The 18,249-nt window shown below is 42.5% G+C and overlaps 1 long non-coding RNA gene across 1 annotated transcript; it reads right to left on the bottom strand.

Annotated features, from left to right (window-relative positions):
- Positions 1-5,942: 5,942 nt before the first annotated feature.
- Positions 5,943-16,981, bottom strand: LOC310848483. Its single transcript, XR_014566444.1, has 3 exons — positions 16,883-16,981; positions 9,917-9,994; positions 5,943-6,174 (listed from the first exon to the last, which is right to left on the bottom strand). It is a non-coding gene; the product is annotated as an uncharacterized lncRNA (long non-coding RNA).
- Between the last annotated feature and the right edge of the window lie 1,268 nt (positions 16,982-18,249).

The raw sequence follows: 18,249 nt of genomic DNA, 5'->3' as shown, positions 1-18,249 counted from the left end.
TTTGTGTTGTGTAGGTTTCAGTGATGTAAGTAATGGGCCCCCAATCATTTTAAGTTAGAGCTTAATAATTATTTCACTATTCATATACTTCTTCTTAATTGTATTTCACTATTAATATGCTTCTTAATAGTATTTTTTTTCAACAATTAATATGATAAAACACATAATTTGTTATGTGCAAATAGCTTTAGATACCTATTAGGTCCATAAATTACCATTTGGCATATATTCAACACAAAAAACAGTGACAATTAGTTGTTGATGAAGAAGAAGAAGAAGAAGAAGAAGAAGAAGAAGAAGAGTTTGGTTTTGATATCCCGCCTTTCACTCCCTTTAAGGAGTCTCTAAGTGGCTAACATTCTCCTTTCCCTTCCTCCCCCACAACAAACACTCTGTGAGGTGAGTGAGTGGGGCTGAGAGACTTCAGAGAAGTGTGACTAGCCCAAGGTCACCCAGCAGCTGCATGTGGAGGAGCGGAGACGCGAACCCGGTTCCCCAGATTATGAGACTATCGCTCTTAACAAAGGACAGCTGGACATATAACCTTCAGTAGCTTAGGGCCTCCCTGGTTGGCAGGGAGATCTGGGGAGCTCTGAGTTGGCGGTCTTCCACCAGGAATATGCCACTGCCTTCCACTCACCCAACTCCCCTAAGCTGCCACCTGCTTTTCTCTAAGCTTGGTCTCATCTCATCCTCATCCAATACAAATTATTTTTTAAAAAATTAAAAATGCCGAATCAGCCATGGGAGAAATTTCCGAGAAAATGCGTGTGAAAGTGCTTTGAACTCTCTAAATTGTGATATAAATGCTGAACATTGAATTGCAATATTTAAACAAATAAAAAAGTTAAGTGATTTGTTACCAGTTTGTTAGGAGAAAATGAACCTCCCATTGCCATGGATACACTGTTCTATTTATGGACCTCATGTGCGCCCAATAGGTGAGAGAATTTGACAGCCAGAAGCTGGGAAGATTTAAATCTCAGCTTTCCTCTAGCTAGTTTGAAAATATGTAATCATTCACTTAATTTTTTGGAGCACGTTTCTCTGCTTTTTTTTTAACCACCTTCATTGCTGTCAGGTGTAATGCAAAATATTGCCTATCCCTATTTTAGCTCTAAATGGTTTAGACCAGGATTTGTTAAGGACCGCCTCCTCACATTTGATCATCCTACTCTTTGTCATCAGCTAGGCAGAGCCATGTGTGTGTTATAGCCTCTGGAAATCAGAACCTGAATGAAAACTGAGTTTAAACCCTCAGTACTGACCTTGGGGGACTCATGCATTAGAAGACCTTTCCATTTATTTCTACTCCCTGATTCCTAGTCCTTAACCAGTTTCTGATCTGTATTCCAGCCTCTCCTCTTATTCATGACTGCTAAACATACTCAGGAGTCTTTGGTGAGGTACAAAAACATTTTATAGGTTCACAAAGTTGACTAGATCCAGTTCTTTTTTTTCTAAAAAAAAATTAAATGTTTAGGGGTACTTTCATTTTCCTATTCATATTGAAATACTGCCCCTCAGTGAGGACAAACTTAGATTCACAGAATGTTTAGGGGTATGCGTCCCCCCAGAAAAAAGCACTGACTAGATCAATTCTATCTATATGCTTGTTAGCACTGTCAAAGAACTCAGAGAGTTTAGCGAGGCAGGGCTTAAATTTACAAATGTCATGTTGTTTTGTTTCAGAAAGGCTTGCTCTTCTATAGGCCTGCTAATCCCATCTTTAATAATGCTTCCCACCAGTTTTCCTAGTTTAGCCAACTAGTCTGTAATTTCCTTGATCCCATCTGGGTCCCTTTTTTAAAACCGGTGTTACATTTGCCACACTTCAGATATGGAGGCTCTGTCAGGAGCTCGTCCAACTGGCATGTTCTCTCCCTCCTGGTCGATCTTTTGGGAGCTACAAAAGCTTTCTTCTGCCTGAACATCACAGTGACCTCAGCAACTCAGCATTTTGGCTAATCTACTTTATCTACATATAAACACACACGGAGCACTGCAACGTGGCTCCCTCTCTCTCTAGCATCAGACAGCAAAGAGAAAAAGAACAAAGGACAATAGTCCCACTTCACGGAACACAGTAACACAAATATCCTGTCTCCATCACTTCCCACTCTGTGGAGTCAAAACATACACCGTCATGTGAAAAACAACAATCCCATGACTGCAATCATGGAGCAGGAATTCTAACAGGCTCGTCTTAGGGACAAGCTACATATTTTGTTAGAAGATCAACAATTTCACATTGGAGTTCTTTAATAACTCCCAGGTGTGTGCCATCCAGATGTGGTGATTTGTCAGTTTTTCTCAGTAAGGCCTAGAAATTCCTATCTTTTCACCACTGTTTGCCACAGTTCCTAAGACTCCCTTTCTTGAGAAACTGAGTCCAGGCACAGGGTATCTACCCTACTTCTTTTCCTGAAATGCCAATAATGTATTCCGCTTCTTTGCAATCTGCAATCTCCTTTTCCTCCTTCACCACACATTTGACTCCTTTGTTATCCAAGCTCCAACCACATCCCTTCCTGATCTTCTGTCTCTAATGTATTTAAAGATTTTTGTTGGTGGCGGTTTTTATGTTTTTAGTGATGTGCTCATTGTTTTTTTGTTTTGTTTTTTCCTTGGTTCATTTTGCATTCCTTGTTGTCTGCTTGCATTTCTTTTGCCAAAGTTTGTTCTCCTCCTTTGGACATGACTTCCATTTTCTAAAGAAACCCTTCTTTCCTCTTATAGCTTCCTTCTCTGCTCATTAACCACAGTGGCATCCTCTTGGCCCTGATAATACCTTTCTTGATCTGCGGTTATACATTCTGTTATTGTGGTTTTGAACAACCCCCAAGCATTCTGGAGAGATTTGACCCTCTTCGCTTTCTCTTTCCACCACCATTTGAGGGGAGCTTCCTTTTTTGAAGTCAAATGTGACTGACTTAGGTTTTTCTTGGCAATTATCTACCTACATGTATGTTAATTTTGACAACAATATGGTCACTGTTTCCAATCAGTTCTACAACACTTACATCTTCCACTTACATCCTTGTTGCCACTCAATATTAAGTCCTCTCTGGTTATTTCCATGGCCAGCTATTCTAAGGCATGGCCAATTAAAACACCTAGAAATTTTTACCTCATTTTTGTGACTGGAACAAACATCTAATATATGTGATTGTACAGGTATGGCCATAGCTCTGTATCACCTGAATCTTTCTTTGCAAGGCCAGCATCAACAACTGGCACCCTTGGGCAACTGCCAAGGCCCCAGCAGGGCCTAACACTGATGCCTGGCCTAGGTTCCTGAAGTGTAGGTGGGTTCCCACGAGGCAAGACACAGTGATAACAGCAAGAACCTTTATTGAACTACATAACTGGGAAACAGGGGCAAAGCAACTGCTTATATACATTTGTGAAAGCCTGTGATTGGCTGTTTAAACTTCCAAGCTGCAAATCACGACTCAGAGTTCAAGGGCCAATGGCAGAGGACCAAATCCTGAAATGTTCTGTGATTGGACATCATGTATTGAATCAGAACACAGGAGCTCAGACTCCTTAGTCCAGAACCAAGCTCAGGCAAACACAGACCACTGAATACATAACAGTTCCATTTTAAATATATTCCAGAATCCCCAGGAGCCCTAGGCAGGTGGGCCTAGCCTCCATCTAAATTTCCCACAATGCCTTCTTCAGTGTCACTCCAGGTTGGGTTGTAAGAAGGCATCATTTTCTCTTCTGCCCTGTATATCTCACCCGTAGCACAGTTTCTTCTATTTTTTTAATATAATTTTTATTAAAGATTTTCTTGGTTTACAAAAGTACATTCCTTGTCTCTATTTTTCAGGCTGTAGAATCTTTTTAACATTTGAAGTGAGATGACTGGGGCAGGTATCTGTCTCACTTTCTGCTGTGGCAAACTTATACAGTATTATATCATAGATTTGTCAGGTTGGAAGGGACCCTTAGGACCATCTAGTCCAGCCCCCTGCAAATGCAGGGACCTGCTGCTGTCCCATACAGGGATAGAACTTGCAAGTCTGGTGTTATCAGCATCATGCCCTAACTAGCAGAGCTATCCAGGCTCATGATGTGATTAATTACATAAATGTTGCTGTCGTTGAATTATTCCACCCCATTCATTTCACTGCAAAGGAAACACAATGCAAAATAGTGGAGGGGGACACACAATCAATTGCATATCATTTGCAAACTAAACACAACAACAGCTGATTTGAGTTGATTTTGGTTTCAGACATGGGCTGAGTAACTGACCACTGGTAAATTCCACTCTGGTTTATGTCAGAATTATCTGACATCCTTAGCTTTGGGGCACTGTGAGAGATTAAAATGGTGCCTTAACCCAGATGCCCACTGCTAAAGACTTTGCCCAGCTCCCCCCCCCCCATCCTGCTCAAACCTAGAGTCAGCCTTGATACTCTGTCCCCTCCTTTCCTAGTTCTTTGTACAGTGCTCTTACATTTGACATTGCACTTTAAGGTAAGGGTAAAGGACCCCTGGACGTTTAAGTCCAGTCAAAGGCGACTATAGGGTTGCGGCTCTCATCTCACTTTCAGGCCGAGGGAGCCGACGTTTGTCCACAGACAGCTTTCCTGTCATGGGGCCAGCATGACTAAACTTCTTCTGGCGTATGGGTCACCGTGATGAGTGCAGAGCACACGGAAACGCTGTTTACCTTCCCGCCGGAGTGGTACCTATTTATCTACTTGCACTTTGACCTGCTTTCGAACTGCTAGGTTGGCAGGAGCTGGGACCGAGCAATGGGAGCTCACCCCATCGCAGGGATTCAAACCACCAACCTTCTGATTGGCAAGCCCAAAAGGCTCAGTGGTGTGAAATTTACGGCATGTAATGCCTTAAAAGAAAATATTATGAAAATGATATATAGGTGGTACATGACCCCAGTCAAGCTTGCAAAAGTATATCATTTGCCTGATAATAAATGCTGGAAATGTAAAGAAACTGAGGGAACATTCTTTCACCTTTGGTGGACGTGCCCAAAGGTCAAGGCTTTCTGGGAAATGATCTATAATGAACTGAAAAAGGTATTTAAATATACCTTCCCTAAGAAACCAGAGGCCTTCCTCCTGGGCATTGTCGGCCAATTGGTGCCAAAGAAGGACAGAACTTTCTTTATGTATGCAACAACAGCAGCAAGAATACTCATCGCAAAGTACTGGAAGATACAAGATTTGCCCACCCTGGAAGAATGGCAGATACAAGTGATAGACTACATGGAATTGGCAGAAATGACTGGCAGAATCCGAGACCTGGGAGAAGAGTTGGTGGAAGAGGACTGGAAGAAGTTCAAAGACTATTTGCAAAAACATTGTAAAATGTTTGAATGCTAAAATGATGCAGGATATAAAGACAATATGGCATCAGTGACATAGTTAAAAGGAATATGTAAAAAATGTTTTAAAAGAAAAGGGTGAAAAAACTAGAATAACATTATGTCAAATTTAAACAAAATGATATAAGGGATTAAGTTATAAAGAACAGGTAAAAATGGATTTAAAAGGAAAGGAAAAATCGGAGACATAATAGGTTGAAATGTATGATATTGAATAAGATTTGAAAGAGGGTAAGGAACTGCTGAATTCGATTGTGTAAAAGGGAACACAGAAAAGGGAGATGTGAGGAAGTCAGGAAAGAGGGTTATAAAGATAATAAGTAAAAAACTGGATTTCTTTTTGTTCTTTTATGTGTTTTTTTTACTTTTTATGTTTTCTATTGTATTCTTCTGTTTTTGTTTGATTGTGATAATTTTTATTGTCTCTCTTTTTCCCCCCGTTTGATTGTGAAGTTTGTTTTATTATACAAAATTTCAATAAATATCTTTTAAAAAACAACAACAAAAGGCTCAGTGATTTAGACCACAGCGCCACCCGCGTCCTGTTTAACCTGAAGTGGTGACACAGAAGAGAAAACCAGAGGATGCTCATTATCTCAAATTCATTAATCCAACATAAAAGGGTGCCATTTCCCCCAATGTTCTCTTTCTCATTGCTTCCCCAACATACAGCAGCAAAGCAATTGAATGCCCTGGTACCTTACTGATGTCAGATGATTGCAAATCCATGCCTCACTCCCACTGGGAGCTACCAAGATAACTCTGCCCCACAAAATTGTACCATGGAAAGCACAGAAGCCTCATTGGTCCTGTGGGAAGACACAAGGACATCATCGCGAATCAGAGATAAAATCAGGAAAGAATAAACTGGGCTGGAAATAACAACTGAAAAATTGTGCAAAAGAATGATAAATAAGCCAAAGCAGCCACAAAATCAATACAGAAAGCAAATCATTTTGAGTGTGTTGAACAGAAATAAATAAAAGGTGGCTTGCTATCAGCCTTCAATTATATTATTAAAAGGCAGGATAATGATTGGTGCATTAGCCAGAAGATGTCACTTATCATCTCTTTCTTATATCCCATTATTCACACAATGTACTGAACAAAGTCACTGGGGAAAAGCTTCTCTGTCTTTCGGGGATTTGCTTTACCCTCATTAAGCTCCTCTCCTGCTCATTTGTGGCTTGAAGGCTTGATTATAATATTTCTTCATATGGATTTGTGAAACCCCGTTGGAAGAAAAAGCTCTGAAATTAGTTGAATTAGCTCAAGTCTAGCTTAATGACCAGGAGTCCTAAGGATGGAGATTAGCAAGAGCCTTGAAGCTGCTCTTCCATAGTTGCCACCATACCAGTCCCCTGCTCATGGTCTTCCCCACTATAGTCAGATGTATTCTCATTTAAATTACAGCAATTATTCATAAGCTTGCTTCTACCCACATGTTAGCATATGCAAAGGTCAAGCAAATGTGTGCTCTTCTTGTTGTTATTCATCTGACAATGATGATGATGATGTTATTGTTGTTTGAGCTGTGTTTAGTCTGTCTGGGCAATGTGTAAGTGGCCACCCTAATTTCAGGGCTGTTTCACCATTTCCTGGTGAAATGGCAAAGCCATGGTCCTACCATTCCTCTGAAGGTGACAACACTCTAAGGCTGTTTCTTCTTACTAGCTAGCTGCAAAAAAACTAAGAATCCTAAGATGGTTTTCTCTGCCTTTGGTCAGAATAAAAGAGCTCTAGCCCTTTGGAAGGAAGGTTAAAAGGTAAAGGTAAAGGGACCCCTGACCATTACGTCCAGTCGTGACCGACTCTGGGGTTGTGGCACTCATCTAGCTTTATTGGTTGAGGGAGCCAGCGTACAGCTTCCGGGTCATGTGGCCAGCATGAATAAGCCGCTTCTGGCAAACCAGAGCAGTGCACAGAAATGTCATTTACCTTCCCGCCGGAGCGGTACCTATTTATCTACTTGCACTTTGACATGCTTCTGAACTGCTAGGTTGGCAGGAGCTGGGACTGAGCAACAGGAGCTCAACCCCTCATGGGGATTCGAACCACTGACCTTCTGATCGGCAAGTCCTAGGCTCTGTGGTTTAACCTACAGCACCACCTGCGTCCCTATGAGGCTAAATTACTTGCCTAAATAATCCTTACAATCATTCTAATTTTAGCTTGAAATTAGCTTTTAATGATAAACATGATCTGCTGTGTTCAGGAGCAGGGAGCCTACCCCGTTGCAGGGATTCGAACCACCAACTTTCCGATTGGCAAGCCCTAGGCTCTGTGGTTTAGACCACAGCGCCACCTGTGTTCAAATCTCCACTCAGCCATGAAGCTCACTGGATGACCCTGGACCAATTACTGTCTCTCAGCCTAACCTGGGAAGATGAAATGGGGAGGACCATGTACACCATCCTTGGAGCTCCTTGGAGGAAAAGGTGGTATATAAATTTAATAAATAAATGAAATAAGCCATTTGCCCTGTGCCACCACACATACCCACAGCAGTAAAGATCCATAGCTGTGCAGAGCAATTGCCCAGCTGCATATGAAAGGTGGAGGCTGCGTATTAAATTGATTGCAATGTCCTAACAGTCTGAGACCTTACAGGGCCATTGCCTGCCAGAGTATATAACATTGAGCTAACTGGACTCGAGGCAGGAAATGTTTAAAATAGCCATTGTTTTGCGTGCACTACCTTTCTATTTAGTCCATTGGGTAATTGATTTTGCTGCCTTTCAGACTGGGCAACATCTGAGGGAGTCTTTTCTTTCCACCTAGCCTGGCTGGGAGAGAAGAGCGGTTGTAGTTATTGCACTGCAGTAAAATTAAATCACCAATTTATGAGACATGAAGTTTGCATTGTTACCTTGAAGCAGGGTGGTGGCAGCAGGATCGGGGCTGGCTATCATGCATGACCCCTCGGATATAGAAGAGGAAATTAACAATTTGTATGCAAGAGCTATCTTACTCTACTGCATGATAAAGGGCCCTTTTTGATTGGCGGGTTTTTGCGTGTGTATTCTGCAACATGTCATTCATGCAATGATAGTGCATTAGTGGTGGATTTACAGTGGACCATCTGCACATCTAGTTAAAGCCATGGTTTTCCCAGTAGTGATGTATGGAAGTGAGAGCTGGACCATAAAGAAGGCTGATCGCCGAAGAACTGATGCTTTTGAATTACAGTATGGTGCTGGAGGAGACTCTTGAGAGTCCCATGGACTGCAAGAAGATCAAACCTATCCATTCTGAAGGAAATCAGCCCTGAGTACTCACTGGAAGGACACATCGTGAAGCTGAGGCTCCAATATTTTGGCCACCTCATGAAAAGAAAAGACTCCCTGGAAAAGACCCTGATGTTGGGAAAGATGGAGGGCACAAGGGGAAGGGGATGACAGAGGACGAGATGTTTGGACAGTGTTCTTGAAGCTACCAGCATGAGTTTGACCAAACTGTGGGAGGCAGTGGAAGACAGGAGTGCCTGGCATGCTCTGGTCCATGAGGTCACGAAGAGTCGGACACGACTAAATGACTAAACAACAACAATCTGCACATCATTCTGCTTTATCAGTTGTTCTGGGATGCTCCCCCAATGTTACTGCATTACCACTGTCTGGAAGGGCAATCTGTTACTATAGCACAACAAAAGCTGGTTGAACTGGAACGTGCATTATGGAAAGCTACAGGATTTCAGCAGGAAGTTGCAGGACAAGCACTGATTGGGAATGAAGCAGTATGCCTGCCTTGAAATACTTGGAATTGCAAAATGTTTTGAACGTGGAATCATGCGTAACTTTCCCGATTCCATTATGAGCACAAATAGTCATGAATGCACAATAAAAGAAGACATCTGGTAGGGCCCAAAGTTATTTTTGAGCAAGCACAGTTTGGCTTTTCTAAGCTGACAAACGGGTTTGTTTGTGGGCAGAAGTAAGGGCACAAAGGTCTAAGTTAGAGCCAGATGCCTTGTGTAATCCAGAAAAAGTAGGCTTGCCAGAAGGATGATTGGGCAAAGTCATCTTTGAAAATGCTTGAATATTTGCTGATTCAGTTGGTAGCTCCTAAAGCAGCTACCACTATTATGTATTCAATAGTCTGTGTTTGCCTAAGCTTGAGTCTGGACTAAGGATTCTGAGCCCCTGTGTTCTGATTTGATACATGATATCCAATCAAAGAACATTTCAGGATTTGGGCCTCTGCCATTGACCCTTAAACTCTGAGTTATGATTCACAGCTTGGAAGTTTAGACAGCCAATCACGTTGGGAGTGGGAGTGGCCCAGGCCTTCAGAAATGTATATAAGCAGTTGCTTTGTCCCTGTTGTCCAGTTCTGTTAATTCGATAAAGGTTCTTGCTGCTATCACTGTGTCTTGCCTCATGCCTACACTTCAACCACCATCTTGGTTTCCTCCAGATGTTTTGGACGACAACTCCCACCAGCCTCAGTCAGTTTGGCTGATGAGAGTGGTAGCTCATAGCGCCACACTGGTACTTTCAATCAGTAGGTAGTGCTGTTCCACATTTTTCTTTCTGGGCTTTGGTTTTGTACCTTGGCTTCTTGTTCTGTCTGGGAAAGTTGCTGAAAAGTTCAAATCTGTGCTGGAGGCCTCTGTTGTTAGGAATGAACCTGCAGGTCATAAATAAAACTAACATTATAGCAGAATGTGTAAAGTTTAACATTTTGTCTCTCATATCTCTCATATTATATGCCTACATGGTGAAATATGCAGTGGAAATCCCCACCGGAGTACAGTGGTACCTCGGGTTAAGTACTTAATTCATTCTGGAGGCCTGTACTTAAACTGAAACTGTTCTTAACCTGAAGCACCACTTTAGCTAATGGGGCCTCCCGCTGCCGTCACGCCGCCAGAACACGATTTCTGTTCTCAACCTGAAGCAAAGTTCTTAACCTGAAGCACTATTTCTGGGTTAGCAGAGTCTGTAACCTGAAGTGTATATAACCTGAAGCGTATGTAACCCGAGATACCACTGTAATTGCTTTGGAGAGGAAGGGAAGACTGTACTTCCCTTTATGCTCAAAGTAGCCAGCAGGGGGACACTGGAGGTTTAAGATGAAGTTTTGCCAAGATGTGGCCTGACAAATCTGCATTCCCTGCTGGATTATAGATCAATTACTCCATGTAGCACGATTTGGGCATGATGGCACTGGAAGAACTTTCCAAGCAAGCCTTGAAGGACTTGCCAGCCATTGCCAGAGAAGGAGGCTAACTATTTGCTAAAGAGTGGGAGGCAGAGGCTGAGATCCAAGTAGGTTTTGCCAAAGAAGTAGTGGAAAGACTGGGAACAGAATTAGACATTGCAAGAGCTGCCACATATCTTGCTCGTTCTGTCTCCCTCATAACACCTAGGGATGAATGGAGGACACGACATCATTGTGTTGTCAGATTCATAGCTGTCAACTTACAGATTTGAAAATAAGGGACCAGCAGCCTTGAAAATAAGGGATCAGAGGCCAAAATAAGGGATTTTCCAGGCACAGGTATGTTCAACCTCTGAGCCCTTCCGAGCCAAAGGCGGAAAGCCCAGCCAGCAGCCAAACAAAGCCTCATCAATAAGGAACAGCAGCGGGACATGGCGCTGGGATAAGGGACTGTCCCGCCAAATAAGGGACACTTGACAGCTATGGTCAGATTCCCTTCCTCTGCATGTGGCAGCCAATGAACGGGAGTAGAGGCAAGGCAAGTTGTAGTGTGAGGATTTCACATCATGCATTTGTTAGCAAAGTCACCTAAATATTACAGACTCCAGAGAGAAAAGTCCTTGTAACACTTTACTGAGTGGTATTGTTTGCGTGAAAAGCTGCAGAGGGTTGTTTTTAAATAAATAAATAAATAAAATAAATTCAGGCCTTGTGCACAGTAGGGAGACTTGCAACTAACTAATACAGAGGAAAACTCAGAGCTACACAGCAAATCAGCTCACCTTCCCTGATCGACTTAGCAATGGATTCTACAACAAGATTTAGCTGAAGAGCAAACATAGACATTATGCCACTGTATTCTATTTCGCGCTAGTCACTGTCAGGTACAGCAGGCCTGAACAAATGGTTGACCCTCACTTCTGCCTCTTTTATACACTCAGAATTATTTTCCATAGATTGGTCAATCAATCAAGAGAGGTCTATGTAAGAAACACATCATATAGGTGGGAAGAATTTTACACCTGTACTTTATTAAGTAATCTGTACCCTTCCAATGGGTTGAAGTTAAAATTGGCCACTTTCTTAGCCTGTTCCCATGTTCCTGCTTGTAAAAATGGCAGGCCCTGCCAAACATGTTTCTGCCCAGTTGCCATCTTCATGACATTGACAAATTAAACAATGCTTGTTTTAATCTTAGGCACGAATAGGCTGGTACAATGGAACACTGTGTTCAACACATGCCGTCACTATGGAAATAGTGGGTAGAGATTCTAGAAGCACTTTTTGAATTGGGGAGGGGGGTAAGACATTGTGTTCAGGAGCACTTTTATCTGAGTTTAAAACTATAGGCTTCACTATAGCGTTACCTGAACAGTGCAATGCCTCTTAATTTGGCCACTTAAAAATAAATCTGTCCAGGAACTCAAAAAATGCTTAATTGAAAGTTTAGGCCATACTCTTTGGGGACATGATATATAATGAAATTAAGAAAAAAATTAAAAGTGACTTTTCCCAAGAGGCCATATTCCCTCCTGCTGGGGATACTAGACGGTATTTATGTATGTGACTACAGCGGCAAAGATTCTCTATGCTCAGAAATGGAAGGAGGGGGGAATACCCTCAAAGGAAGACTGGTTGATGAAAATCTTGGAAAATGCAGAGATGGCAAAATTGACAAGCACTGCTAAAAGATGCGTACAAATTTAGAATATTTTAAAGAAGACTGGAAACCATTTCTAGTCTATATTAAAGTTAGTTCTTATATGCGAAGACCACAGCTGGGTTTTGAAGTGTAAGAAAACAGCATAATATATTAAGAAACACGTTAGAGAGGATGAAATTAGATAAAACAGAACCTTAAAACACAATTGTATGTAATTTGGGTTATAAACATAGATGTTGGTTGAGCAGGAAGTCACTAGTTTTCTTGATTTGGAATATAATTCCAATGTAACAAATGCAATTGTCTATATGGAAAAAAGAATAAAATATTATTTTTAAAAAAAGAAAGTTTAGGCCATACAGGTGGAGGGAACTGTCATATCATGGCAAATAAGCATAACAATTTCTATGATAAATGTCACCGATTTTAGAATGACAGAAATTGTTAGGCTAACTTTTATGCATACAACAGCCTAAGCAAACTTCCTACCAATGTTTCTGATACTGTTTGCATGTTCAGACCTTTAAACCTCCCCCCCTCCCCCAAGACTCAAATTTTGGTTTGGTTTTTGGCAGAATTTAGGCCACAACTTTATTGATTACAGCAAGTGAGTGGTTGCATAGGCTCTGGTTCAGCTAGCTCCCTGCACCGTTGCAGGTAACACTGACCCAGGGTTCCAGCATAGGTCAGCCAAGGATGAACACATGGATAAGTGGAAAGCAGGGAACAGGCTATCTCTGCCACCCAAATGCCCCCTGGACTCAGGCACAGGCACAACCCCCTCACAGGGGTTGGCCAAACCATCAAGTCCCTGGATTCCTTTAACGGAATACCCTTCACATAGGGAGCGTTTTCCCATTCCTATCACCGGAACCAGTGCCTATCCGCAACCTTACAAGTTGTGACAATTTGCTACGCAGCAGGCGAAACCCAAATGGCACCAGCCAATCATCAGGAGGGCTTTAAACTGACTAATGTGGGGGAGGGAGACAGTGCTCCTGAAGGTAGGAGTCTATCAATTGATGAAGATGATCATCCAAATGTCATAGACCAAATGGAACAAACAGCACGCAGACCTAGTGGTGGGAGGAAAAAATCCTTAAATAAGAGACACAGGGGAATGATTAATGAACTTCAATGTCTGTACACTAATGCGCAAAGCATGGGAAATAAACAAGATGAGCTTGAGCTCTTGGTACAGCAAACTAAATATGACATAATAGGCATCACTGAAACCTGGTGGGATAAGTCCCACGATTGGAATGTAATAATGGAGGGATACGATCTATTTCAGAGAAACAGACCAGACAAGAAAGGAGGAGGAGTGGTGTTATATGTCAGGGATGTGTATACCTGTGAAGAGATCTAAGATTTAGAACCTCAAAGCCAAAGTGAGAGCATTTGGGTCAAAATTAAGGGAGAGAAGAATAACAGGGACCTCATTGTGGGAGTTTACTATAGATCCCCAAGCCAAACAGAGGACATAGATGATGCCATCCTGGAACAAATGGCCATGCATGCAAAAGGAAGGGAGATAGTAGTAATGGGGGACTTCAATTACCCGGATATTTGTTGGATGTCAAACTCAGCCAAGAGCATAAGGTCAAACAGATTCCTCACTGGCCTTGCAGACAACTTCATTGTCCAGAAAGTGGGAGAAGCAACAAGAGGAACAGCCATTTTAGATCTGGTCCTAACCAATGTTGATGACCTGGTTAATGGGGTAGAAGTGGAAGGATCATTAGGCGCGAGTGATCATGCTCTTCTGAAGTTTACTATACAGCGGAAAGGAGCAGCCTAGCATACTAGGACTCAATTTCTTGACTTTAAGAAAGCCGACTTCATAAAACTTAGGGAAGTGCTGGGTGAGATCCCATGGACAGTAATACTAAAAGGAAAGGGAGTTCATGATGGCTGGGAGTTTGTTAAGAGGGAGATAGTAAAAGCACAACTTCATGCAATACCAATGAGACGGAAACATGGAAGGTGCCTAAAGAAGCCAGGGTGGCTATCTAAATAACTTTTAACTGAGTTAAGATTTAAAAAAGGATGTGTACAAATAATGGAAAAGGGGGGAAACCACCAAAGAGGAATTCAAACAAATAGCCAGCACGTGTAGACACAAAGTCAGAAAAGCTAAAGCACAGAATGAACTCAGGCTTGCTAGAGAGGTTAAAAGCAACAAAAAAGGCTTTTATGGGTATGTTCGTAGCAAAAGGAAGAACAAAGAAACAGTGGGGTCACTCAGAGGAGAAGATGGTGAAATGCAAACAGGGGACACAGAAAGGGCTGAACTCCTCAATGCCTTCTTTGCCTCAGTCTTCTCTGATAAAGAAAACAATGCCCGACCTGAAGAATTTGGAGCAAATGATTCAGCAGAGGAAACACAGCCCAGGATAATTAAGGAGATAGTACAAGAGTACTTGGCTAGTTTAGATGTATTCAAGTCTCCAAGGCCAGATGAACTGCATCCAAGAGTATTAAAAGAACTGGCAGATGTGATCTCAGAACCACTGGCAGTCATCTTTGAGAATTCCTGGAGAACAGGCGAAGTCCTGGCAGACTGGAGGAGGGCAAATGTTGTCCCTATTTTCAAAAAGGGGAAGAGAGAGGACCCAAATAATTACCACTCAGTCAGTCTGACATCAATACCAGGGAAGATTCTGGAGCAGATCATTAAGCAAACAGTCTGTGAGCACCTAGAAAGGAATGCTGTGATCACCAATAGTCAGCATGGATTTCTGAAAAATAAGTCATGTCAGACGAACCTGATCTCGTTTTTTGACAGAATTACAAGCCTGGTAGATGAAGTGGATGTAGCCTACCTTGATTTCAGCAAGGTATTTGACAAGGTCCCCATGATATTCTTGTAAAGAAGCTGGTAAAATGCGGTCTTGACTATGCTACCACTCAGTGGATTTGTAACTGGCTGACTGACCGAACCCAAAGGGTGCTCATCAATGGTTCCTCTTCATCCTGGAGAAGAGTGGGGTGCCACAGGGTTCTGTCTTGGGCCTGGTCTTATTCAACATCTTTATCAACGACTTGGATGATGGACTCAAGGGCATCCTGATCAAATTTGCAGATGACACCAAACTGGGAGGGGTGGCTAACACCCCAGAGGACAGGATCACACTTCAAAACGACCTTGACAGATTAGAGAACTGGGCCAAAACAAACAAGATGAATTTTAACAGGGAGAAATGTAAAGTATTGCACCTGGGCAAAAAAAAATGAGAGGCACAAATACAAGATGGGTGACACCTGGCTTGAGAGCAGTACATGTGAAAAGGATCTAGGAGTCTTGGTTGACCACAAACTTGACATGAGCCAACAGTGTGACGTGGCAGTTAAAAAAGCCAATGCAATTCTGGGCTGCATCAATAGGAGTATAGCATCTAGATCAAGGGAAGACCTCACCTGGAGTACTGTGTCCAGTTCTGGGCACCACAGTTCAAGAAGGACACTGACAAACTGGAACATGTCCAGAGGAGGGCAACCAAAATGGTCAAAGGCCTGGAAACGATGCCTTATGAGGAACAGCTAAGGGAGCTGGGCATGTTTAGCCTGGAGAAGAGGAGGTTAAGGGGTGATATGATAGCCATGTTCAAATATATAAAAGGATGTCACATAGAGGAGGGAGAAAGGTTGTTTTCTGCTGCTCCAGAGAAGCGGACACGGAGCAATGGATCCAAACTGCAAGAAAGAAGATTCCACCTAAACATTAGGAAGAACTTCCCGACAGTAAGAGCTGTTCGACAGTGGAATTTGCTGCCAAGGAGTGTGGTGGAGTCTCCTTCTTTGGAGGTCTTTAAGCAGAGGCTTGACAACCATATGTCAGGAGTGCTCTGATGGTGTTTCCTGCTTGGCAGGGGGTTGGACTCGATGGCCCTTGTGGTCTCTTCCAACTCTATGATTCTATGATTCTATGAGAACTTCAGTACATAAAAACACTGATTGTTTGTAGGGAGGGGAGGCAGGCAGGCAGCAAACCAGGATAGGGTTTGTTAAGTTTTGGGTGATCATATCAGACAACACAGCGATTCTTCAAACAGCTCTTGTTTATTCACAGGCCAGAACTGAACTGAACTGAAGGGTTCAGTCAGCCTGCTTATATAGAGCTCCAGTACAACGTAACTGTAACAATTTTCTAAAACTATCCAATCACTGAACGTCATTTTTGATCCCTTATTTGCATAACTATCTACAGTATCCCCCTGCTGGCCTGGGGTGAGAACTTCAGTACATAACAGGGTCCGTGTGGAATAGAGTATCCTGGAAAAAGGCATGGCTGGTTGGCGTAATCTTGAACGGGAGATCTCCACACTGCAACATTTTATTACAGGTCCCACTTCAAAAATACGGGTTGCAACAACCGCTTTGTAGTTCTTCATTTGTACAGGTTGCACTATCTGCCACCAACAGTACTAATTCTTCATGAGAATTTCACAGTGTGCTAAACTCAAATAATTTATGACTCAGCTCTAAGCATGCTTAATTAGAAGCAAGTTCCATTGACTCCGCTGGAACTTCCTTCAAAATTAATGTGCGTGTGGATAGATAGGTTTCTAATCTGATATGTCAGCACAGTTATATTTATCATACAGACCTGCAGCCTCCACACACTCACACAAAAATAAAAATGAAATGAAATTTGACAAGGTTCTTATTTCCATAAAATCAATCCTTACATTGCAGCCTTTCGTATTACGGCTAAAATAAATATGCACACTGAATGTCAAAGGATGTAAAATCAGAGCACAAATCAACAGGAAGTTCACTGGAAGGCTGTTCATGTGTTTGAGGACAAATGAGCAGCTAAAGTAGGAGGGGCAAAGCGGGAGCAGCTCTATCTCTAATGAGTGACATGTTGCACCAACCAACCAGAGTCAGCAGGGCTAAGTGGGATCCTGCTGGCTTCCTGAACCACTGCGGTATTATTTATTACATTTATTAGCTGCTCTTTCTTTGCCACAGCAACTCAAAGCAACTTGCAATATTTTAAGGGCAACCCAGTCAGATGAGTGGGGTAGAAATAGTAGTCTTCTTCTTTGGCGATCACTTGTAGCCGAGTAAGATTGTCTTCCATAAACACAGTTTTAACAATGAGTCCGTAAGTGACTGTGGAGGCCAATTCTGGATCCACACGTCCTTCCACAGTGGGGACATTGGTTTCCGGGCAGAAGTTAGTTGATCATGGTGTGGATTTGCCAAGCTTGCCTTCCTCTTAGCACATTTCTCCCTTGCATCCTGAGTTCAAGTGCCTTCAAAGCCCATGACACCTTTGGTAAAGGCTGTTCTCCAATCGGAGCCCTCGCAGGCAAGTGTTTCCCAACTGTTGGTGTTCATACTAAATTTTTAAAAATTTCCCTTGAGACAGTCTTTAAACCTCTTTTGTTGACCACCAGCATTACGCTTTCCATTTTTAAGTTCGGAATAGAGGAGTTGCTTTGGAAGACGATAAGCAGGCATCTGCACACATGACCAGTCCAACAAAGTTGATGTTGAAGAATTATTGCTTCAACAGCAGCCGCAGCAGCAAGGAACCGCTTAAGAATATTGTATGGTGTCCGAGTCGGGTCTTCACCTACTATCCAGCAGAGTGGTTATGGCACAAATAAGAGTCTCCAGGAAAGCTTCACGGCAATGTGGCCAGAAGCTGTAGAAAGTGGAAGCAGGGTTTCAATGTACCACCCCTTGGCCATCTGCCATGATGGCACTGCGGTTCCTTCTCTAGCTTGATGCCATGGTGGTGTAGATAGCAGAACCCCAGAATCATACTGCTAAAGCCCCTCGACTGAGAACCCTGTGGCTTATTGAACTGGTGGGACCCTTCAACTGATGGGTCAGGACCTGCTACTGGGTCACAGCCTGATTAGCAGCACCACTACCATGCATGGTTAAACAAAATAAGACAACAGTTCCCCTGGTCCATGTTTTGGTTAAATATGGGTGTCAGGTCTGAAAATATTGAAGATTACTAGCTTATACCAAGGAACTTGTGCAGAAGACTTTCCCTGTGGTTTGTGCCCTCAGATTTAAATGCATATAAACATAA

Source organism: Podarcis gaigeae, assembly GCF_964106915.1.
Source record: "Podarcis gaigeae genome assembly, chromosome: 7".
Taxonomy (NCBI): domain Eukaryota; kingdom Metazoa; phylum Chordata; class Lepidosauria; order Squamata; family Lacertidae; genus Podarcis; species Podarcis gaigeae.
This window is presented reverse-complemented; position numbering and strand designations above follow the sequence as displayed.